General features: G+C 38.6%; 1 protein-coding gene across 6 annotated transcripts in view; it reads left to right on the forward strand.

The window, feature by feature from the left end:
• PPARG (peroxisome proliferator activated receptor gamma) overlaps positions 1–24,277 on the forward strand; it is a 177,428-nt gene that overhangs the window by 60,037 nt on the left and 93,114 nt on the right. For 2 of the 6 annotated variants that reach the window (XM_020981077.2, XM_078152209.1), the window contains exon 3: positions 22,809–22,954. The exons of the other annotated variants lie outside the window; for them this stretch is intronic. The gene's annotated coding sequence lies outside the window, so the exon portion shown is untranslated. The remainder of the gene's footprint in view (positions 1–22,808; positions 22,955–24,277) is intronic. 6 annotated transcript variants of the gene reach the window in all.

A 24,277-nucleotide genomic window follows, 5' to 3' on the forward strand; every position in this document is an offset into this window, starting at 1 on the left:
CTCTGCCTCCTATAATCATCTATGCTTCTTATCTACCCCATTTTATTTTACTATACCCTTCTTAGTATAGGTTAGGCTCTCCTGAATTACCAAAAGCAACTCTCATCAAACATCCTTTTCTTGGGATGTTCACAAGATATAATTTTACTGGTATAAGCTTGGTCAATGATGCCCATAGGTAATATACAAGTTCATGTCTAAACTTACTATTGGTCTCATGGTAGATTTTTTTGCTTGGTTATACTATCTTCCCATATTTTAGTGTTAGAAAGCTTTCTAATCACACATTTATCTGACTTAGAAATAATCCAGTTTTGCAAAATGGAAGCACAATAAGTTGACACTGTAAATCGTTTTTATAGGCGTAGATTGATTCTCTTGATTATAGTTTGGGGATTGATTTAGTGGGGGGGGGTGTTGGCCACAGGTGATCAGATATCAGTGATGTCCCTTATGATTTGGTAATTATATCATAATACTGAAAAAGTTTATTAAAACTGGTATCACCAATCCTTTGGCCACTTGACCTTAGTGACTTCAGTCATAACCAAAAGATTCAGTCATTCTGACCATTGTCATTGAGGACCCCAACCTTACAAATAGCAGAAATTTAGTAATACTAAATTGTGAGTTCCATGAGGGTAGGGATCCTGTCTTAATTAACTTTTCTAGTACTTAACACAGTAATAATATTTAGCATTCATATAGTGCTTTAAGGTTTGCAAATTATTGTACACATGTTAGCTCTTCTGGTCCTCACAACAACTCTGAAGTAGATGCTATTATTATCCCCATTTTTACAGATAAGGAAATTGAGGCTGAAAGAGGCTAAGTGACTTGCCTAGGGTCACACAGCTAATAAGTACCTGAGGTGGATTTGAACTGAAGTTTTCCTGACTCTTTTACCAGCTCTTTGACTCATTCTGCCACCTAGCTGTCTCCAAGGCACTTAATGTGCGCTGAAGTAGAATTCTGGATCTTCCACTTATTTGTGGATCTTATAGGATGTCTGTGTTAAGTCTTACTGACGCAGCCTTTCTGTGTCTGATTCTTCCATAGTCATCTAGACTTAGCCTTAAACTTTTTAATATTTTTCTCAACATGAACTGAATGTTTTATTCGGGGTATAATCAATTACCTGTCAACCTGGTAGAAATCCAGGTTACTTAAAAGTACAGTTTGTAATTCAAATGGGTATTAGTTATCTCACATCTGACTGTTTGGTGAGAAGCAGCCTGCTGCAGCAATTGCTGCTGCAAAGAAAGCCTGGGGCCAAAATTCTGCTCTGCTAGTTCCCAGCCTCCTTTGGGAAAGAACTGACCTGAATCTTTAATGTTTAAAATAAACAAACAAATAAGCAGGCAAACGCACTCATATGTGTATGATAATGCATGCACATACGCACATATTCTAATCTGTGGGTCCCTAGGGAAATGGTGGTAGCATTATTTCAAGGATAAGGTGTAGCAACTGATTTGGAAGAGGGCAGTAGGTGAGAGTGAAATGGGCCAATCGGTCTACAGTTGAGTGTCGACACAGTTCCTGCCTTTTGGGACCCAGATTTCCACTGTGAAACATTCTCATGTGCTAAGGCCTCCAACCCCCCTCCCCACCCCCTTGCCTTGGAGGTGTTGAAGGAGAGAGACTCTATTGAAAGAAACAATCTTCAGCCAGCATCCAGTGTGCTGAGACAAAACCTAGTTCTGGCATTTAATAGAAGGCAACACTGCTGATAAGCATTCAGAACAAGCAAAATGAAAACTGATCAGACCTCAAGCTCTGAGTTGCATTATGAATCAAGTGCACAGACCACAAGATTCATTAGATTAGTGACTGCTGCTGATTTGTGGGATATTAATAAGGTCAGGAGTTTGCAGCATCTCAATCGTCCAATACGAATGTTGGGCTTCCTGGGTGAGGCTGTTCACATTGGGATGATCTCACCTCTTGACAGGCTGTGAGTATTAGTGATACTCAGTGACATCTAGCAGAAACCTTTTCAGAGGAAATAAGAGATAAAAGATAGGATGAATCTCTTTTTTTTAGTGAAAAAAGTCTTACTCTAAAACAGAGGTTGTTAACCCTTTTGTGTATCTTGGACCTCTTTGACAGTATGATGAAACCTTTCTCAGAATAACATTTCTAAAGACATAAATACAGAGGATGACAAAAGAAATCAATTATATTGAAATACGGTTGTCAAAATATTATGAAAATAACAAGTCCATAGGCCCCAAGTTAAGAACCCCTGCTCAAAAGAAGTACAGTCCAATAATCAGGTTTGAACCTGAAGAAAAGACAAAATACACCTCTCTCTGTTCCCTCTTTCCAGAGACAGGGAAACCTGAGAATATAGAACATTACATGTGCCATTTGACTTGGTTGACATGTTTGTTTTGCTGAGCTGCTCCTCATTCCTTTTTTTTATCTCTTATTCTTTTTTTTTTTAAACAAAGGATGGTTCTCTGAGGAAGGGAAGGAGAAGAATATTGGAAATGAAGTGATACACAAAATGAAAATTTAAAATATGTGTATGTGGGTACATATGTGTATACACACACACACACACACACACACACACATATATATTTATGTATAAAAAGAGAGAGAACGTTAGCAAAAAATAAAGTATGTCACTGAGCAGTTCTGTGGGAGTCCCCATGGCATCCTTTGATTTCTGTAGAAATGTCTTACTTTTGATGTTTTCCCCTTTAAGGTATCTACCAAAGGGCTAAGCCATCAATTTCATCATGATCATTTCCTAAATGTGAGTTCGTAACGATTAACTTTTCAAATAAACCTATTTTAAATGAAGCCCTTCAGTTATTAAATTACAGAATAATGCTTTTGGTGTGCTGATCACAGTGTACATTCTCTGAGCGAATGAGTAACAGCAAGGCTTCCTTGTAACAAAAACAGAATGAGATCCAAAGGACTTGGTGGCCAGGGTGGAAGACGGGGAGGGACAGAGAAAGTGAGTGAAGAGATGGGATCAACTGATGCAGAGGGAAAAGTGCTGGTTTGGGATGGAATCCAAGGACCTGGATTTGAATCTTAGCCTTGACACTTACTACCTGTGTAATTTTGGTCAAGTCACTAATACTTTCTAGGCCTCCATTTCCTAATTTGTAAAATTATGGCTTTGGACCAAATGAGTTGATTTCCAACTCATTGATTCAATGACTATTATCTTTTTTATTGATTATCATGATTCATTGATTATCGAGCCTGTAAATGGGAAAGATAAATCTTCCTTTTTTTTTTGCACCAGCCATCCTTCATGCCTCAGATGCTCACTCTCCTCTTCCACCTCATTGAGCCCTTTACATCTGCCAAATCTCATCTTGAGTATTACTTTCTGCATAAAGCCTCCTCCCCCAACCACTAGCGAGTGCCTTTCCTTCCAAAACTGGTTTATATTTATTTTGCATTGTGCATATATGTACATACATATACATTTGTATATACATATGTGATACACATATATATATATATGTTGGCTCACCCCATAGAATACAAGCTCACAGGGCTTATTGTTACATTTTCAGGGAGCATTCATATCTTCATTTTTTTTTATTTCCAGTGTCCAGTACAAAATAGGTACTTCGTAAATACATATTAATTGATTACTTGAAAATCGATAGAGATAGGGATTGAACTTAGGATTCCATTGGTGAAGAGAACTCCTGGGTGAGAACCCTCCCTCTTCTAATGCAGCTCGGCACATTCTTTCAACATATACTCTTAGAAAGTTGCCTGCACTAGAAGATCTCTGAGGGCCCCAAATTCCTAGAATCCATAAAATGTGAGATCTGGAAATGAAATTAAATTAGAAACATTTACCCCAACCCCTTCATTTTACAAACTCAGACAACTGAGAACCCTACAAGTCCATAGAGGGTAAAAGAGGAATAAGTAACTTTCCTGCTATAATGTTTTTAAATTTAATTGTCTGTTGCAAAGGAAGAGCAAATAACTGTAGTGGGGGCAGGAGAAGATAATTAAGTGAGTACTGGGATGTAAGCTCATCTTCTGTAGATCTAATGAAAGCATCTTCAGGACAACTCCAGGAGCAGACAGGTTGGCAGGGATACTACTCCCTTCCTCCTGTTGCCACATGCCTTGGATTTCTGTTTCTAGGTCTCTGTATTTTGAAATCTTTTCATCCTACATAGATTACAGATTTTGAGTATTCAGCACGGTGACAGTAAAAATTTCCAGTTTTTTATTGATGAAGATTGCATCAATGGGCGCCATTGCCTTTGCAGGCAACAGTTTTGTCTGTGATTATTATCATTATTATAGAAAAGTCATTTTTCTCATCTTGTTCTATGGAGTTGGGATAAAAATGATCCTGGGACAAGTTTCTATCCTACAATTTATATTTAATTTCCTACAGACATATTATACAAATGGATAAAATTGTGATAAATGTTAAGTGAAAGTTGTAGGTCAGGAGCTCATTCTCTTTAGGCTCACTGAAAGCATCCTTCATACAATTCAGCTGCCTTCCCACCTTGGAACTGTCCTCAGGACTGGGACCTGCTCACCCTAGAACACCCCCCTTCTCTCATTGGGGAGTTCCTTGTGGGACCTCCATTTTGGAGACAGGCCCAGGCCAGCCTGGTTCATTTGTTTCCCAGCGGTGTTTCTGACTCTATGGACTTCATCACCATGCCCCTGCCAGTGTCTCCCTACCCCATCTCCCGATTTCAGTGCCCTTTTAAGGATTGTCGTAGCCCACTGGAACATAAGCTCCTTGAGGACAGGAACTGTTTCTCTGTTTTGCTCTTATTTGTATGTCCAGTGCCTGGCACAGAGTAAGTGCTTAATAAATGCTTGTTGCCTGCCAGCCAGCTTGCATGTAATAATATATAGGAGGACAAACATGGTATTTACCATGTCTTTCTTCCCATATGATTTCATTTTCTTTTGCTAGGTCTCTGTGTTTTGAAAGCTTTTTGTTTCATGTAGCCTGGAGATTCTGAATATTTGGCATGGTGGCATTTATTATAAATACTGTCTTGAGTGTTTATAAATCACTTGTTATATCCAGGTCATTGTGAGAATATGGGGTCTGTGAAAATACTCCAGTTTTAAGACTGTTTGTGGATTGAATTCTCAATGACGTTTTGAGATCTGTGTCTATAGCATGGGGATTTGCCATCTACCAGTCAATGGAAAACTCATGATGTATAACTATAGCTGCCACGTTAAGTTTTGGCTGGCATTTGGTAGGTGAAGAATTTTTGCTGCTTTTGCAATAGTGTGTGGCATGTTTAGTTTGTTGCTGTTGTTATTAATGGTGGAGCCAGACCTAGAACCCAAATCTTCTGACAATCAATCTACCAGATTTCCCCTATACCAAATCACATCTTGACGTCAGTTCAGTAGCAATTTCCCAGTTTCTCTTCTTGTAAAATCGTTCCACCTTTCAGGCAAATGATAATTGCCACTTATGTAGTCCCTTGTGGGTGACAAAGCACTTAACATAGATTTTCTAATTTAATTTTCACAAGAACCCAATGACAGAGGTAGACCAATATCATTCTCTCCCTATTGTTGAAGAGAAAACTGAGAGTCAAAGAGATTAAGTGCCCCATCACATGTATAGTAAATAGAAGAGCAGGACTCTAATGGACGTTTTGACTTCAAATCTAAAGCTGTTTCTGCTACAGTACAATGAAGGTTTCCTCTCCTCATGTCTGTTGGCATTTTGTTTACATAAAGCCTGAAAAATCCATCTCACTGGATATGACACTCTCCTATCATTCATTAGGGAAAGCATTTCTCGTACTTCTGTGCCCTGGCTTAGCTTTTCCCATCAGTCCAACCAAGAAATTTTCTATGTGCCTTGAACTCTTTCACTAACAAGTTGTGTGACCCTGCTTTTAGCCTCATTTTACTTATCTGAAAGAAGCTGGAGGAGATGACCTCAGACATATTAGGCTTCTACTTTTTTTTTAAGTACACATGTCCTTTTTTAATGGAAGATTCGTGTTGTTGAAAATGTCAGAAAATAAATTTAGAGCTAGAAAGGACCATAGCGTTCATTTATCTCAACACTCTAGCTTTACAAGTGGGGAAGGTTAATGGGGCTCGGATATCTGAAGTGTCCTATCCCTGCCCAAGCTTGCCCAGGTGAGTAAGAGACAGAGCTGCGATTTGAACCTGAGACTTCTAGCCCTCTCTCCGTTGCATTGCACTGTCCTTTTGAGTAGTTGACAAAGGTAAGATTCAAACCTAGATCCTTTGGTCCCTAATCCAGCACTCTTGAAGTCATCGCCCAGAGGCACTAACACTACCGGGTGGTCATATACTTCCTTTGCTCTCCTTCCCAAAGTCCCCTTGAACTGCATGTATGTTCTTCCCTAAGTCCTTGATCAATAATGTACATTGGCCTCAACTTGTAGCTCTGTTTTAGGCACAATTCCCAAAGTATTTATTTATCTGGAGTTCCTTTCTGGGGGTGAATGTGCCCAGAGCCATATTCTCGTCCTTTCTCATCCTTTCTCATCCTCCCAAGCCCTCAGTAGAGGTTCTCCCACAGATAACAATACACTTCTCCCTCGAGGCAGTACATGCAAGGAACAATGGCCCATACAATGGAATACTCCTCCAACCTTACCTAGGCTGAGAACCTGGCCCATTGTTTGTCTGCCTGCTGCCTGAGGAAGAGAATGTACCCTTTGGATCCCTATAAACAATGTTGGCATGTCCCCCTTCTTGGATTCTGTTAATTTACCACAGCATCAATTAAGCAATCTGGGCTTCTTCCCGCTCATGTCAATGTATGGGATCCTTGGGCCTTTGCCTGGAGTGACTGGAGGCCTTTTGGGGTGTTTGTTCACCTGATGGTGTGCAACAGTTATCAAAATGCCAGTGATAGGGGGCAGAAAGGAAGAGCATCAGGGCATACAGATGGATTCCAGAAACTCATGGCATCTGTAAGTAGGGAGCCTTAGAGAAAGGAACTTGCATGTTCACAAATACATGTTCATTAATTTAGCATCCTTCTTTCTGGAATGCAGTATGCCTCCAGCAAAGCTTCTGAATAGTAGATGGAAGGTGGGATGGAAGGTAGCTGGAGGAACCCACAAACATGTCAGGAATTTTTGGCTTTCTTCCCAGAGCTGGGCTGCTTTTCCACATAATTTCATTTGGGGTGGGGGGAACTAGTTATGTCTGTATCTTCTCATACCTTTTAGGAATAGTCTACACCTTAAAAACTATTGAATTTCCAGCTAGTAGAAATTGTTGTAGAAAAAAATTGAGCATGGTTTGCACAGTGTGGGATTAATGGGAATTACGGATAAAACAATAAAATGATTGGAGCTGTGTTGGAAACTAAGTCACAGTCCTCAGAAGGAGAAAAAAAATGACATTGCTTTGGTGCTCTTAACGTTTCTATGAGGCTTGACACACATTATTTCATTTAGTGGCACAAAAACCCTATGAAGCAAGCACTGTGGGTATTATTGTCCCCATTTTACTGTTGGGGAAACTGAGGTTCTGGGGAGTTAACTGACTTGCTCATGGTTACAGTGAGTAAGCATCAGAAGCAGGATTGAAACCCTGGTCTTTCTAACACCAACACCAGCATTTTATTCAGTACATCATTCTGTTTCTCATTTTATTATATGAATGTAGGAAGAGTGGTGCAAACAGATTCCCACCAAGACCACTGATACAGAAAAAAACACTTTAAAGGAATGCTAGTGTGAGAGTTTTTCACTGGGAAATCAAGTTATACATTCTGTCATTTAAGCGAATACATTGCACGAGTAGAACTGAAAGGCATTTCAATAACCAAATTGTTTAAGGCTTTTATTTTTACAGTTGAGAAAACTGAGGCCTGTGAAGGTCAAAGGACTCGCCCAAGGTCACAAAGTCAATAAACACCAGCAGCGGAGTCCTCTGACTCCAAAGTTATTTCATTTCCTACTGTACTATGCTGTTGCATACATTGATTTTTTTAAATGAATATATATGTGTATATATATATATATATATATATATATATATATATATATATATATATATATATAATATGAGATGTTCTTTAATTCTAAAAATAACCATCTATCAAACTATATGCACATTCTAGTTCTGAGTCTCGTGGTCTGTAGTCTAGGCATATAATTAAATGATACAATTAAATTAGACAATGAAAAACCGTGGACAGTTCCAGCATTCTTTCTCCCCGTTGCAATTTTTTTTAACTTTTCATGAGAAACAAAATAGGGTAGTTTGAATTTCTACTCTTTTTACATACCTTCCTGGGCCTACCAACAAGGGTGATAATGAACAACGGAAGGGCCCAGGATGCATCTGAAATCTGTGGACTTTAGGTTTGAATCCTGGCTTTGCCCTTTTGCTACCATTGTGGCCTGGGGCAAATTATTTAACTTCCCTGGAACTTGGTTTCCCTATTTGTAAAAATGAAAGGATTGAAACAGGTGACTTCAGAGCACCATTGCAGCTCTAGATCAATAATCTGTCAATTATGGAGAGTGTTAGTCTTCTGACAAATGTCATTAAGCAACTGGTACTTATACTGATATTTGATATTTGTAGAAAGAGGTTCTTTTCAATATCCCGGTTCTCACAGCCTAATTTTTTTTTTAAATGTTGGATGGATAACTACTATTTTCATTAGTCCATCAAAATGTTAATTGTTAAGCCTGCCAGAGATAGTCAATATACTTGGGTTAACACTTTTCTTTCCCCAAAGCTAATTATTTGAGGCAGGCAGTATACTGCCATTTTTATTACTGTTAACAAGAAACTCTTGTGTCTCAAATAATTATTAATAACAGATTAAGAAACTGCATTTTCTTTTTTTAAGATGAAAACAATGATACTTTATTGTGACATGCTACCCATAAAAGTGACCACTGTACACATAGATTTTTTTTATATTCTGAACTAGATGTTCAAGCAGTTTTGTAATTTTCAGATGTCTACAGTTAAAAGGTCTTAATTATAATGAGTATTTCCGTACTTTTCTTATGTTCCATCTTTATCTTTCTTAATTAATTAATTTATTTTTAGTTTTCAACAATCATTTCCATAAGCTTTTGAGTTTTGAATTTCCTCCCCCTCCCTCTCCACCTCCCTCCCCAAGATGGTGCACAATCTGATACAGGCTGTATATATACATTCTTATTAAAAATATTAGAAACTGCATTTTCTAAGAAACAATACCAGCTAAAAAGATAAGAAAATCCATTTGTGATTTGGGAGGTAAATCGAGGAAATGGTTTCTGAAAGGAAGGCGTCTTTAGCTTAGTAAAATTTTTCCTGGTGGTGAGAAGTACCTTCACATGAGCTGGGTCTGACAGCTGCCTCTAGGGAGCTGATATACTAGCTTTCTGGGGGAAAGTCTGGAATCTGGATTTCTAAACTACTTCTCTTTAGCATTCCATCTTCAGGAAACTAGCAGGAATCAAAGGGCTCAATTTGAGCAAAGACCAACTATTATTGTGTGTAGAGAAATTACGTATATTAATATAGAACAACATTGGATGCATCCTAAATTATGACAATTTCAAATGTTATTATTGCTTGTAGAGAGTGTTCTTTTCACTGATAGGTTCCCCAAAGCAATCCAAAATCAACGTCTTTCCTTTGGATCATTAAAAAACAAACAAAAAAACAAGGTCAACTGAGACTATTTTATTTACGTAATCACAAAATCTGCTTCATTCCTCAAATTTCTCTCTCTCTCAAAATAACATCAGGAACTGGAAGGCATGACTGCCATGATTTTTGCTGGAATCTGTTTTTTCCCACTCACCTTTTTTTTCTAATGTGCTCTAGAATGTAGAGACCAAAAAATTCAAAACCTGGACTGCTCACGGAGATCCTCAGACCTGGAACAGAATTTCTAGTACTAGTACTAGCACAGTTGGTCACTAGGCAGTCACTTAAAAGCCTCTGAGCTTGGGTTTCATCATCCATTAAAAGGGAGGTTTCTAATTCCAACTATGATTCTACTACCTATATGATGTTAGGCATAGAATGTAAACACCTTGAGATTAGGAACTCAGAAATATTTTGGTCTTTGTAGCCATAGTATGGTGCCTGGCACTTAGTAAACTATATTTGTTGAATTGAAGCAAAAGGTGGGGGAGAGGAGTAAGCCCCTTAACTTCTTTGAATGCCAGTTTCCTTATCTGTTCAATGGTGATCATCCTTCCACGGCCAAGGAAAGTACTTCATTAATAACAACTCATTATACAGGTCTGTTGGATACTTGTTGACAGAACAGGCAAATTCACAAATATATAAAATAAAAGAGAGCATTAACCACAATAATGACAGAACTTCAAAGGGGGTATGTTTTATTTTGTTTTGTTTTGAAAGTCAGACTATAATTGCTTTTGTCTGTCAGCATTGACTGGGTTCTATAGAAAGTCATTAACTGGTTGATGAAACTTGTTGAGAAACATGTATTGCTTGGTTCCTAATTTCCCAGAATTCAACTTCATGAAAATGGGGTAAATTTTCCACATTTGTGGTACATGTATCACAGATTTTGCCATTATCATCTATTGCATGTCAGAAAAGTACTGAATGTAATCTTCAAGTCAGCTGGTATTTATTAAGCACCTACTATGTGTCAAGGACTTGCTAAGGGCTGAGGACACACAGAAAAGCAAAACAAACAAAAAAACTCAGTGCCAGTCTTAAGGAGAAGGGCCTGAAGTTGCTAACTTTCATACCTTCATTTTCAGTATTAAGGCCTTTCCCATGATTCCACTGTACATTTATTCCTAAAAGAGATTTACAAGTAGTCTGTTAATGAGAGAGGTTTTCTGATGCCTGAATGGCTGCATTATCAAGGAGCTATCATTTCTATCATTTTGGTAATCAGCTACCAAGTTTAGGATGTGAAATTTTGAATATGCAAAAACAAATAGCCTAGCTGTAAACAGTCAGCTACAAACTGTAAACCCGATTCCTTACCATTTTTTTTGGCAGCCTTGTTTAGTAATCTCTAATATTTTCTTACTTTGTTTTGAATTCTTACCACCCAGGCATTGCACAAACATCAGGAACAGGAAATGGTAAATTCCAAACAGTAATTCCATTATTTTTGGAGCACCACGAACTATGTTAATTAGAGAGAAAATCTAACCTGGTACTATGGGAAACAATACTTTTAAAACATGTTATTTCTCATCAGAAGTACCATGATGCTTTATTAAAAGACCCAAGAATATGAAAGAAAAACATCTATTTCAAGAGCTAGATCCCTGAATTGATTTGATCTTCAAGTATTAACCAAATTTCATAGTGACATTACCTGCTAAAGTGAAGTATTTTCACAAGTTATTCAGCCACTCGGAGTCATGAAGACCTGCATTCAAATCATGCCTCCGATACTTAGTATGTGACATGGGTGACAAGTCATTTCATTTCTTTGTGCCTTGTTTTCCTCATTTGTAAACTGAAGGGATTACACTCAGTGGACTCCAAGGCCCCTTCTAGTTTTAAAATTTCTGACCCTGTAACTGAATCGTTGTATAAATGCTCCCAGGCTGACCAAATGAAGTTTGGTATAGATAGGATTCCTTCAGTTTTCCAAAATCCATTTCATGGTAAGCTTTTGCTAGATTTCAAATGATCTATACGTTCTGAAGTAGCACAATCTTATGCCTGAGATTATTCTTCTGTCTCACAAACCTGTGGCTCTAAGCTCACCCTTCTGTAAGACATTTATAGATTTAACAACATAACTCACTGTGAATGTATATGGAGACATAACAGGTCTGGGTGGAATTTATCTTCTCGGAAGACTGATGAAATCAGAACCAAAGAGGCCTAAATACAAAATGTTTTCCCATAACATAAATAAGGGTTAGGTGACACAATCACTTTGTTTATTTTATCATGCTAGAAACCAAAATTACTGAAACACTTCAACTATTTAAACCAATAGAATGCTATAAAAACATGAGTTATTATTGTACACAAAAGGCAAGTTAACATATTTGATAAATGATTTGTTGTTTTGCAGGGGTAGGGGTTGTCTTTTTGGAAGGTTGCTTCCAAAAAATCATTTTAAATGGCTTCAGTAAATCCTTAGGAAGTGGTTAGACTGGATGAATGAGGTCCTTTGTCAAGTGTGGCAGGTATTACACCTTTCTTCATTTTAACTTGTTAAGATGAAAAGAATTTTTATTTGGAATTAAATTTTAGGTATTTTATTTCATATTGGGCATTCAGCTCTAAGTTAGGACTACTGGGAAATACTGTGACTATCTTCCATTCTATAACTACAACAGGAGCAGTGGCTAGATTGCTGGACCTGGGGTCAGGAAGACCTGAGTTCAAATCTAGTCTCAAACATTTTTAATTGCTGTAGAACTCAGGCAAGTCACTGAACTTTGTCTGCCTTATTTGTAAGGTGGGGTAATTAACCACACCTAGCTCCCCGGGCTGTTGTGAGGAGAAAATATTTGTACAGAGCCTTGCAAATTTTAAAGTACTATATAAATGCTAGTTGCTATTATTATAATTTAATTTAAATTTAAAAAGCATTTTTAAAAAATTTAAAATTTATTATAATGCCACATAAAAATCCTCATTTCCATATACAGCATAGAATGGAGAAAGTCATAGATGAAACTGAAATTTCTGTTATGCACAGTCTGCTTTTCCTTTAAATATATAATAAATTCAACATGTAAGTTTCAAATCTGTTCTGATTGTCCATGATTCCTTTTAGCCTTTCCTCTATTCTCTTCTCACAAGTATTTCTTCTTAAAACCTGACATTTCCCTCAACCAGACGTAGTCTCTCCTTCCCCAAGACTAACATATGTGTAATACTTTGTATGTGTCTTACCGCGTGTTCATGCACTGCTTTGTATTTTAGTTATTCTTGTTTGTCTATTATGTCCCCTATAAGGTAAGCAATGGAGCGGCAAGAAAAGAAGGCTGGGTTTGGAGTTGGAGTCAGGATACCTACCTGAATTTGAGTTTCTGCTCCCCTGCACACTACTGACCATGTGACCTTGGGTCACTTCATTCTGGGGGGGGGGAGGATTTTTTCTCATTTGCAAAATGAGGAGATTGGTCAAGACGATCTCTTGGGTCACTTCCAACCCAAAGCCTGTGATTCCCATAACTAATTTGAAGGCAAGGAGGGAGGCTTATTTGCCATTGCATCTCTCAAAGTGCCTAGTACAGGACCTTGCATGTAATAAGTGCTCAAAAAATACTTGTTGAATTCATGAATTTGAGTTTTTAGAATGTAAGGAGTTTCATAGTCAGATGGTTAAAAGAATTATGTCATTGGACAAAAATTCAACCACAAAATAAGTTTTTGTTGTTGAGTCCATTTTAGTCATGTCCAACTCTTCATGACCCCATTTTGGGGTTTTCTTGGCAAAGATACTAGAGTGATTTGCTATTTCCTTTTCCAGTTTATTTTACAACTGAGAAAATGAGGCAAACAGGGTTAAACACAGTTAGTAAGTATCTGAGGCCAGATTTGAACTCATGAAGATGAGTCTTCCTGGTTCCAAGCCCAGTGCTCTATCTACTTCACTACTGAGTTGTCGTAAAGCAAATAGTGGCATGTAACTTTGTCTATAATGATTGAAGACATGCTGTTAAATATCTGTGCATAGAGGTGATCTTAGAATCACTGATTGTTAGAGCTAGAAAAAAGAAAATGACATGGAAATCATCCCTTTCCATTTACACACAAAGGCAATTGATGCCTCTGTGTGTGTGTTGTGTGTGTGTGTGTGTATGTGTATGTATGTATGTTTGTATGTATGTATATAGTAACCAGAGGTGGAGATAAAAAGCTGGAAGGGACCTTAGAATCAAGTCAAGATAACAGGCATACATTAAGCACCTACTACGTGCCAGGCACTGTACTAAATGCTGGAGATAAAGGCAAAAATCAAAACAAAATCCAGTCCCTGCTCTCAAATAGCTCGCAGTTAAATTAGAGGTCATCTAGTCCAAAACCCTCATTTTAAAGATGAAGAAACAGAAACCCAGAGAAATGAAATGACTCGTCCAATGTCAAACAGTAAGCTGTAGAACCAGAATCAAATGACCCATCCAAGGTCTCCTAGCTAGCTTATGGCAGAACCTATACTAGAATCCAAGTTCTCTGGCTCTTGACCCAGTGAATTTTTTTACGATGCTTCACTACTTGAATTAGGGGAAGGGACAAGAGGAGAGATTACTTTCTGTAGCTTGATTTAGGGGCAAAATACATAGCATCTGCTGAGAACCCTCAGTGGAACCATAAACCTTTCATGTGTTAATTAACCAAAGCTCTATAGGCACTAAGGCTATTAATCACCAACGATAACTATCTTTCTCTTTGGAAAGTCTAAAGAAATGACAGTTTAGTGAGCACACCAGGACTGCTTTTGCCCCAAGAATTGGCAGCTCCAAAGGCAAGAAGATGGTACAAAGATTGGCGTGGTCATGACAGGTTTCTCTTTCCTCTCGCCCTGTGGGAATGCCCAGCTAGTGGGTGCTAGTAGGTGAGATTTGCATCCGGGATGCAGGTTTATTTGTTCTCCTAGAATTCATGGAGCCCACTGTCTTGTATTGCCTCCCTGGTGGATGTGAAGAAACCCTCTACTGATGCAACTATTCCTGGAGGCTAAGGTTTAGGGCCAATTCTCCTTGTACTGGAGAAAGACAGCTCTCTTGGGGAGAAGAAGGAGAGAGGCATCTCAGCATTCGTTCCAGGCGTTAGCAACTGAATGGCTGGCCTACGTCGGTAGGCACGTCTTGGGGAATTTAAGTGTTCTTGTTGAAACATGAAAAGAACAGCCAGTGTTGTTTTCAGTCCATTCGGTCTCTCTCATCCCCTGCTTGTGAGACACATGTGAGACAGTGTGGCAGGTAGCTAGTCTTTCACTGTAGAAAACCAGTAAGTTTGAAAAAACAATTAATAGACTACATCTCTTAGGATTATTCTGATCAAGTTGACTTCCTTTAGGCAGCTACAGTGATACAAATGAATAAGGAAAGAGAGAGACAGAAAGACACAGAAAGAAAGAGGGAGGGGGAGAAAGAGAGAGAGAGAGAGAGAGAGAGAGAGAAGAGAGAGAGAGAGAGAGAGAGAGAGAGAAACAGAAAGAGAGAAACAGAGAGAGAGAGAAGAGAGAAAGAGAGGGGGAGGGAAAGAGAGAGAGAGAGAGAGAGAAGAGAGAGAGAAAGGGGGGGGAGAGAGAGAGAGAGAGAGAGAGAGAGAGAGAGAGAGAGAGAGAGAGAGAGAGAGAGCAGTGGCAAAAATACTGGCTCAGGACTCAGAAGATCTCAGTTCAAATCTTGCCTCTGACGTTTGCTACCTGTATGGCTTTGGACAAGTCATTTAATTTCCCTTGGCTTTAGTTTCTTTATCTGTAAAATGAGAGGTTGGGTCAGACGGCCTCTGAGCTTCCCTCATTCCTCTTGTCTGCCCTCGTTCACTCCCTGTCCCCCTCCAGGTGAGGACACTCTCCCTACCAAAGCACATGGGCAGTGTTCTAAAATGGACAGTCTTACAGAGTTGCTGGGACCATGGGAGGATGAATGATGTGCCCAGTGTCACCCAGCAGTTTTCAAAGCCTGCAGATAGCATCTGTGAGGTGTATGTGGAGGGCCTTCCTTCCCCCTTCCTCCCCCACTGCTATATAAATTTGCAGGAGACGTCCTTCTTGAACTTTCTGTAGGGGATTTCTTTCTAGGATTGGGAGAGTATGGTACAGTATGTAGGGACTCATGACCTGCAAATTGCTAAGCTACATGAAGCATATTGGACAAAACCCCAGAGCCCCGAGAGCGTGACTCCCCCTGTATGTTCTTGCATTTATAACTCTTCTTTGGATTTTGTAAGCATAGAGTACGGGATGCTGAGGAATTACTCTTTGTAGAATGGTGCTAACAACTCCTGCCATGCCTGCTTTATGGGGCTTTTGTAGAGGTTGAACGAGATAGAAAACATGGCTTGGAGCCAAGGAATGATCTCTGGTGTGATTTTCAATGACTAGCATGGATGAGTCACTGATTCCTCATCTGCAAAATGGGAGCTCATGTTCCCTTTTGCCACTTCTTAGGTATGTCACCTTTGGGCAAGAACAAGACAGCGGCATGGTATGGTCGAAAGAGTGTGGGCTTGGTAGTCAAGGAACCTGGGTTACATCCTGGTTCTGCCCTTAATTTCTTCTACTGTTCACAGAGGCCAACCTCTTGAGCTATTTAGGTCTATTTCCTCATCAATTTAATGAAGCAGCCAGACTGCATGATTTCAAAGGTCCTTTCTAGATCTAAACTTTAGAGTGTTTGTGGATGTCAATATTACTATTGGAAGATGAATGCAGATGGATAAAACGAGCTGTTTTCTGGCTTTATCCAAATCCTGCTAGAGAAAGAATTGTAAACGGCAGTTCTGGAATACTCATCATCTTGGCACGAAGTTCTTTCCGTGTTTTGTAAATCTGCTCATTGAATCCTTTTGGTTAATAAATAGGTTCACACTCAATTTATAGGTAGAAAATGTAGGCAAAGAATAATTGCTAATTCACATATTCTGATTTTTTTTGGCGTGTTAATAATAGGTCCAATATCAGGATGCCCTATTTCCCCACATTTCTCCTACCAGCAATTTTTTAAGCCATATATTTAATAAACAGTTGATGATAAGTGGCAGCTGAGTAGCACAGTGGACAGAATGTTGGGCCTGGAGTCAGGAAGACCTGAGTTCAAATTCGACCTCAGACACTCACTAGCTGTGTGACCCTGGGCAAGTCACTTTACCGTGTTTTCCTTAATTTCTTCATCTGTAGAATGAGCTGGAGAAGGCAATGACAAACCACTCCAGTATCTTTGCCAAGAAAGCCCCAAATGGGGTCATGAAGAGCCGGAAACAGCTGAGCAACAAATTATGATGAGTTCAGGCTGTGGCTTAGTATTTATAATAAAATTTGAGGAGTAACCATATAGTGTAATGAAACTCAGAGCTGGAAAAAGGACCTTAGAGACAATACACTCTAACTCTCTCATTTTAGGAATGAGCAATTTGAAGCTCAGATATATCTTGTTCTTCAGTAATTTTGAATTTGCCCAAAAAAATGCGTTGCTTCTGGTATATATATTCTGGTTATGCTTGTTTATGCATATGTTAATTAGGCATCAGTTCTAAAGTGTTAGTCGTACTACTTTTAGACATATGTAGCTAATTTTAATGGAAAGAATGTGTGTGTAAATAATAGTCAACATATTGGCAAGCATAACTTTAATCTCCCCCTAACTCATGGCCAATTCAGATGTAAAACCTTAACATCACATTATAATGTGAGTAGATTTCTGAATGCTGAATGCAGGTGGGGAAGGAGCAATCCCTTTCTTGAGATTTTTCAGGTAGGTAAAGATGAGACTTGTTCAAGATGGCTCTGATTACCTGTATAATTGGGACAAAATAAACACTTGCTTTGACTTGAGTTACCGCTACAAAGGCTTTTGTTATTGTTATTTGAGGGGTTGTTTGGGGCTGTTGTCATTTTGCTTGAAATAGCAATATAATTATCCCCACCTTCCACTTCCTTCTGCATTTCAGCCCAGCAAACAATGTTTTCCCACTAAACTATTGTTGTGTGATAGACAAGAAAACTTTCAGGGAAGGATAAATGGTTAGCCAATGTAGATTAACCAGATCTATAGTCTAGTTTGGGGGTGCTAGGATAAGTGTAATTTAGAGAAGTGTTGCATATGACTTAACTCACAGACATCCATATTACTAAGTCTTCAACATTTTGCCATCTGAAATGTAGCCCTATGTGGGGGTATGTTTTTAAATCAGCAAGTCACTGCAATCCTATTAGGCCACTTCCATGACAAGAGGAGGCCTGCTCCCACATTAGGAACTTGGCACAGTAAGCTTTTTTCCTTGCCAGAAAGGGCAAAGGCCTTGAGCAAGAAGACAGCTTTTCCTGATTACAAAACTGACCACAATTCCTTGCCAACCTATTAGTATAGAAAACTTTCTTTCTTCCTTTCTCTTTTCTTTCTTTTTCTTCCTTTCTCTTCCTTCCTTCCTTTCTTCCTTTCTTTTTTTCCCTAGTATCACAGTTTTTCAGACAGGAAGAATTCCATTTTTATCATGACACAGGATATATAATTTCAGCATCAGACGATGCAACATTGCTGCATTTTTATTGATTGATAAAAACTCAACCAAGTTTTTAAAAAAACAACCCCAACACAATGCATAAAAACATTCAATCCACAAAAAAACTCTAGTCCCTTAGCTAATTAATTTTATAGATCTTTTTGTCATTTTGGACTGTATAGATTAATAGAACAATTTTTCTTCAGTATTTAGCACTCTAGTGTATTAGAATTTACATGCAGGATTTAAAATATTAATGTATAGTCCTGTCCCAAAAGCATTCCTTACAAACTAGAATTGGAAGCTTGTCCCTGAAGATGATATGAGAATATACCTCCTCTCCTTTTTTGTAGTGACTGAGAATTATAGGGGCCAGCTTGGTAGCATAGTGGGTAGTGTGCCGGGTGTGGAGTCAAGAAAACCCGAGTTCAATTTTGACTTTAAACACTTAGTAGCTGGGTGATCCCTGGCAAGTCCCTTGACCCTGTTTGCCTCAGTTTCCTCATCTGTAAAATGAGCCAGAGAAAGAAATGGCAAACCACTCCAGTATCTTTAACAAAAAAAAAATCCAAATGGAGTCCCAAAAAGTTGGACACAACTGAACATGACTAAATAACAATGAAAGGGAAATATGGGAAATGACCCATTCTATGGAATTTGGTTGCTATGTTTGTTAGTTTTGCCAAACTACTTTCTTTTTTTTTCTCTTTTCCTTTTTTTTTTTTTTGATGAGGCAATTGGGGTTAAGTGACTTGCCCAGGGTCACACAGCTAGTAAGTGTCATGTGTCTGAGGTCACATTTAAACTCAGCTCCTCCTGACTCCAGGGCCGGTACTCTATCTACTGCGCCACCTAGCTCCCTGCAAACTACTTTCTTTCTTTCCTTTTTATTCCTTATTATAAGGGGAAACACTCTGGGTGGGATAGGAAGGAGGGATATATTGGAAAGTGAGGATGATATAAAAAGGAAGATTTTTTTTAAAAGAATGAAAAAGAGACTAAATTGGATGCCTATTTGAGTAAGAGCTAGGATGCTTCATAGGGTTTGGAGTTAAAAAGCTGGACCTTAAAAACCTACTCTAACTATCTGCAATGTCCCTTTCAGCTCCAGGATACTATGATTCCATGCAAGTTAAGCTAATCTTGCAGTTCATTACACGAAGATTTAGACTTTCCCCTTTTAAAAGGAAATGTATGACTCTTGATCAATCTCCTTGCTGAGATCATTCTGTCTAGAAATCTCTTCCCTCACTAGGAAGCATATGGGTCACTGGCGAGACGGTGTGGCAATGCCTTATTTGTAACTGCTCCCCAAGTTACCAAGGCAACAAGCAACAATGTGACCCAATGGCTTGAGTCAACAACTGGTTCTCCAGCACCGGGCATCCTCTTTAACCAATGACTGGGCTTTGAAATTTCCCATACTCTGAATACTCAGGAATTGCTTTCTTATATGTGTGTAGTTTCCACTTATTTCATTCCTTCAGGGTTTGGGATTGGGTTTTTTTTTTCTTTTTAATTAATTAATTAATTTAATAAATTAATTTAATTAAGCATTGAGAATTATAGTGTGCCAGGTGAGGAATCAAGAAAACCTGAGTTCAATTTTTTTTTCCTTTTTAATTAATTAAGCATTTAAAGAAAAGAGTCACGGTATCAGCATTTTGCCATCTTTCCCACTGTGTATGGCTCAGCAGGGAAAAGATAGGGAGATTATCCTACTGCCACACAGATTCATTTACTGATACACAGCTTGAAAAAAGTTCAGAAGAGAAAACTGACTCTTCAGGAAAAGGCCATAAGGAAACATTTTTGTTCTTCTGTTAAAAGGTTCTTGTGTCCTTTTTTTTCTTTTTAATATGAACATGATGGCTGGAAGCCAGCAGTGCTTACTACAGTATGGGACTACATGGTTGGTCTGTTCTGTGTCTACTTGCATAATGTGCTCAGCACCTATAAATGAAACCCAGTCCGGCCCATAAGTCTTAGTGGGGTTTTAAGCTTTAGTAGTTTAAAGCCACACTAAGACTTTTGAGATACCCAGTGTTTTCTCTCTACTTCCACCTTCTGAACATTAAGCATGAACAGAAATTTGTATCTAAAAGCACCACTATTCATTCTGATCATTTGCCTGGGTGCACATTTCCAAAACGTGCTGAGGGCTTTTTAGATAATTTTTTTTAAAAGGATGACTGCAACTTTTGTTTTTGCTTTTACTGTGTATGCACACACAGACACACACATTACTGATTAATGAACTTTGTATTTTTTTAGAAGTCATTCTCATTAATTTCATATATTTCTTCATGGAGCCTACAAAATGTAATGTATTCTAGTAGAGTTCCTCATCACAAGATTTATATTTTTCCTTCTTGATCATAACCTCCATGTAAATATGATATTCTCACACTTTAAAAATGAAGAAGCTAAAAACATTATGGGGTTAAACAGCCCGTTTATTAAAGGGGGAACCAATAAATATGGAACCCATTAATTTTACAGAGTATCTACCATGTTGATGTTGAGAGGCAAAAAGAATTCACTAGAAAATTTTAAACTATTTTCTAAAACACTTCTGTGAAATAAGACTGTATTTCAAGGAAACTGTGGTCATTTCAATCAATGCCTATGTCTATTACTATGTTTTCATGAGATTATATAAAATGATGGTATTCAGTCTATTTTTGCAAACCAGAAAAGTTGTTGCTATTTTTCCTCTGTTGTTAATTTAACCCACATTAGGGCAGGATGTCCTGGCTATTTTGTGAAATAGCTCTTAGGTCAAAATTTGATAGCTTTGTCTGTTTCAGAAGAATATGTCTAGAATGCAGTGTAACACCCCTTTTAGGTTAACTGAGGGCAAGTACTGTTTATGGTAAGGCATATTTATGTGATCTAAGTTAGTTTTCATTCTCTGCTAATCTCTTATTTTATGTCTTAGACTTACCCTGTGTTTAAATTTTCTCTCAAATCTTGACTCTACTTAGAAAGACTTTTCTGAGGGTTTTTTGTTTTATTTTGTTTTTTTTTTGTCCTAGCTTTTATTTGAAAGATTAAAATTGTTCCAAATGAAAACACTGGTTAGCCCTTGGCTATGTACTGTCTGTACTAATGTCTGGTCACTTCTTTTACGTAATCAATGGAAAAGTATTTTTAAGTACCTACACTGTGCTGGTCACTGGGGATACAAAAACGAATGCAAAAATGCTGACTCTCAAGAAATTTTCATTCTATCATAAATCATTTCTACTGTATTGTTTGCTCTTCAGGGACAGATAGTCTTATGCTTCATTTGCATTGCCATCTACACAAAGTGGTCACTTACTTGATAGTAATCGATATCTTATTTCATTAATTTAATTTGAATTATTTTATTTCCCCTTGGAAATTTGAACCCACCCAAGAATTTGCATCATAGATTTAGAGATAGAAGAGATTTAGAAGTCTTTTTGTTCAACCCCCTCATTTAACAGATTAGGAAACCGAGGCACACAGAGTTTAAGTGATTTAGCCAAGATTACACACTCAGGTGGTGAGCTAGGATTTGGATCCAGGCTTTATGTCTCCAAATCCAGCATGATTTTTCCTTTGCATTGTAAGTCCAAACTTCAGTTAGGATGTCATTCATTCATTCATTTGTTCATTCATTCATTCACTCATTCATTTGTATCTACCTGAACTAGGAATGATTGAATACAAGTCCAAAAGGTGGCATTTACTTAAATGCCACATTTTGTTTAAAAATCTTCTGCCCATGAGTAAACTGACTTAGTTTTTATTAATATTCAGGTTTGTAACTACTGTCAAGCCATCAACAAGTATTTATTAAGCACCTACTATATGCCAGGAATTTTGCTAGGTACTAGAAATACAGGTTCAAAGAATGATATAATCACCACCCAAAATGAGCTTACATCTAATGGAGGAGACAGCAAGATCGTATAAAAACATGTACAACACAATATAAAGTTAACAAATAAACACACACACAAAGTTGTTCTACAAAAGGTAGTTTGGGAGGGAAGGCTCTGCCAGTGGTAGTCATCATTCATGCCAAAGATGGTGGCTGAGCTGCGTCTTAAAGAAAGACAGAGAGTCTATGAGGGAAAGGTAAGGATGGGAGTGCATTCTAGGCTTGTGGTGCTCACAGTTCAAGGGCTTGGAGATGAAGATAGGATTCCTGAGTGAAGAGCCAGAGAAGACTAATTGGCTGGATTGAAGAGTCAAGGAGGAGGGTAATGGTCAGTGAGGCTAGAAAGAAGTTAGAACCAGGTTGTATGAGGACAAAGTGGTGGTTCAAGTTTTAGCAGTTACTGAGATAATTCAGGCAAGAAAAGACACCCAGTTATTAAATTTAAATGGCTTTTTTTGGTCTGAAGGGTTCAGATTATGGGCTATCACACTAACATTCACTAGGTAAACACTTCACTCATAGCCTCATGTGACTATAGAGCTCTTACATTTGCCCTCAGCTCCCAGAATCGTGTTTTTCCTTTATTTTTATCAATGTGAACACATCAAACAACCCTAAGTAAACTTGTGCTGGATCCAAAGCCATATCCACAAGTAAAAATTGGCAAGGTCAGTCAAGGGGAGAAGCTTCCACAGGTAGAGCACTTGTCTCCTGCCTTCCATTGCCAGACTCGGGCCTGTGTGAATTTTCTGAATTTTAGACTGTTGCATCAGAGCAGGTGATAATCTTGATGACACACTCATCCTCAAGAGCACGTTGAGCAACAGAAGATGCCTTGGAGTCAAGATGAATGATAAAGGGTGCCAGAGAAGCTGCTTCCACTGAGAGGCTCCCCTGAGACAGGAGGTGATTATTGGACGCTATTTTTATTTTAATATACCTCTGTAATGTCTACCATAACACCAGGGAGAGAGGCTTGGAATCATTTGGATGACAGACTAAAATATTTACTCATCCAGGTGTTTGAAGTAATAGAGATCAGAAGCTTCTGATATGTTCCAAAGTAAAAACTAAAAGTATTCTGAAGAGTTGGGACAAACAAAGATCCGTACATAGAATCCTTGTACTATAAACTCAATGACAGTCATTTGAATTGGCTCCAACTTGTGATTGACTCTCATCAGAACTACAACCAGGATGGGGCAATCAGGGCTTTCCCCAGGGTACCACAGTTTAGAGGGGCACACAGCCTTTCCTTCTTCTTGCCATCCCTTCAACTTTCAGTGCTCTTGGTCCCATACTACTGGCCCACATGTACCCTCAACATGGCAGCTTCCACTCCCAATGCCCCCAGAGGTCAAGAGAGATGACAGCTGTTTTGTTTTGCTCCCACCGAGTTCCCTGCCTCCAGGCCTGTGCTTGCTTATTAGCCAAAATGGAATCCTAAAGCCTTTCTGAATCCCCAGTCCAGTCCACCCAAAACGCCCTGTCCTCATCCCCTCCCACACCCAACTCATTCCTACCCCACATGCATTTTGTCACATTTGCCCCAGGTCCCAGAATTGCTAGTTATTATGAGAGTCAGAAGACCTGGGCTTTGGATGTATCTCTATTACCTGCTGACTATGTAATGTTGGAAGGCTGGTTTTCTGTCCACCATGCCACAGCTGTCTCTAACTTAGAGAAATGAAATCGCCTTTATATCTTAGGTTACTTAAAGGGTTCTTGCTATTGTCATGATAGCTCATCTTTAAAATTAGGTTCCTTATTGCTGAAATAGCTCTTTCTTTTAATCTTGCTAACATTCATTCCTTCTTTCAGTGAACATTTATTAAACCCACAGAGCACTTTGCTGGCTGGCTGAGGAGGGATAAGAACAAGGCACCATTCTTGATCTCAAGGAGCTTGTGTTCTAGGTGGGAGATAACCATAACTGCAGACTTTCAATTTTTTTCTTCCTAGAACCATTATTGGCAAACAGGCCTGGGGAATAGATTGTGGAAGAGAGGGGGAGAAATGATTTTGATTTGGGATTATTAACCAGCTGAGAATGTGCTCACTACACCTGTCTTCAAAAGTTCACTGTTCTTAACATTCTTCCACAATGTTACTTAATGCTCTTCCATAAGTGCCTACTAAATTGTCTACCTATCACCTTCAGTAATAGTGAGGAAGGTATTCCTGGGATGTTTTACCAGCCAGTTTAGCATCACTGAAATTCAATGGGTG

The sequence above is a fragment of the Phascolarctos cinereus genome, unplaced genomic scaffold (genome assembly GCF_003287225.1).
Source record: "Phascolarctos cinereus isolate Bilbo 61053 unplaced genomic scaffold, phaCin_HiC Scaffold_4;HRSCAF=312, whole genome shotgun sequence".
In the NCBI taxonomy this organism is placed as follows: domain Eukaryota; kingdom Metazoa; phylum Chordata; class Mammalia; order Diprotodontia; family Phascolarctidae; genus Phascolarctos; species Phascolarctos cinereus.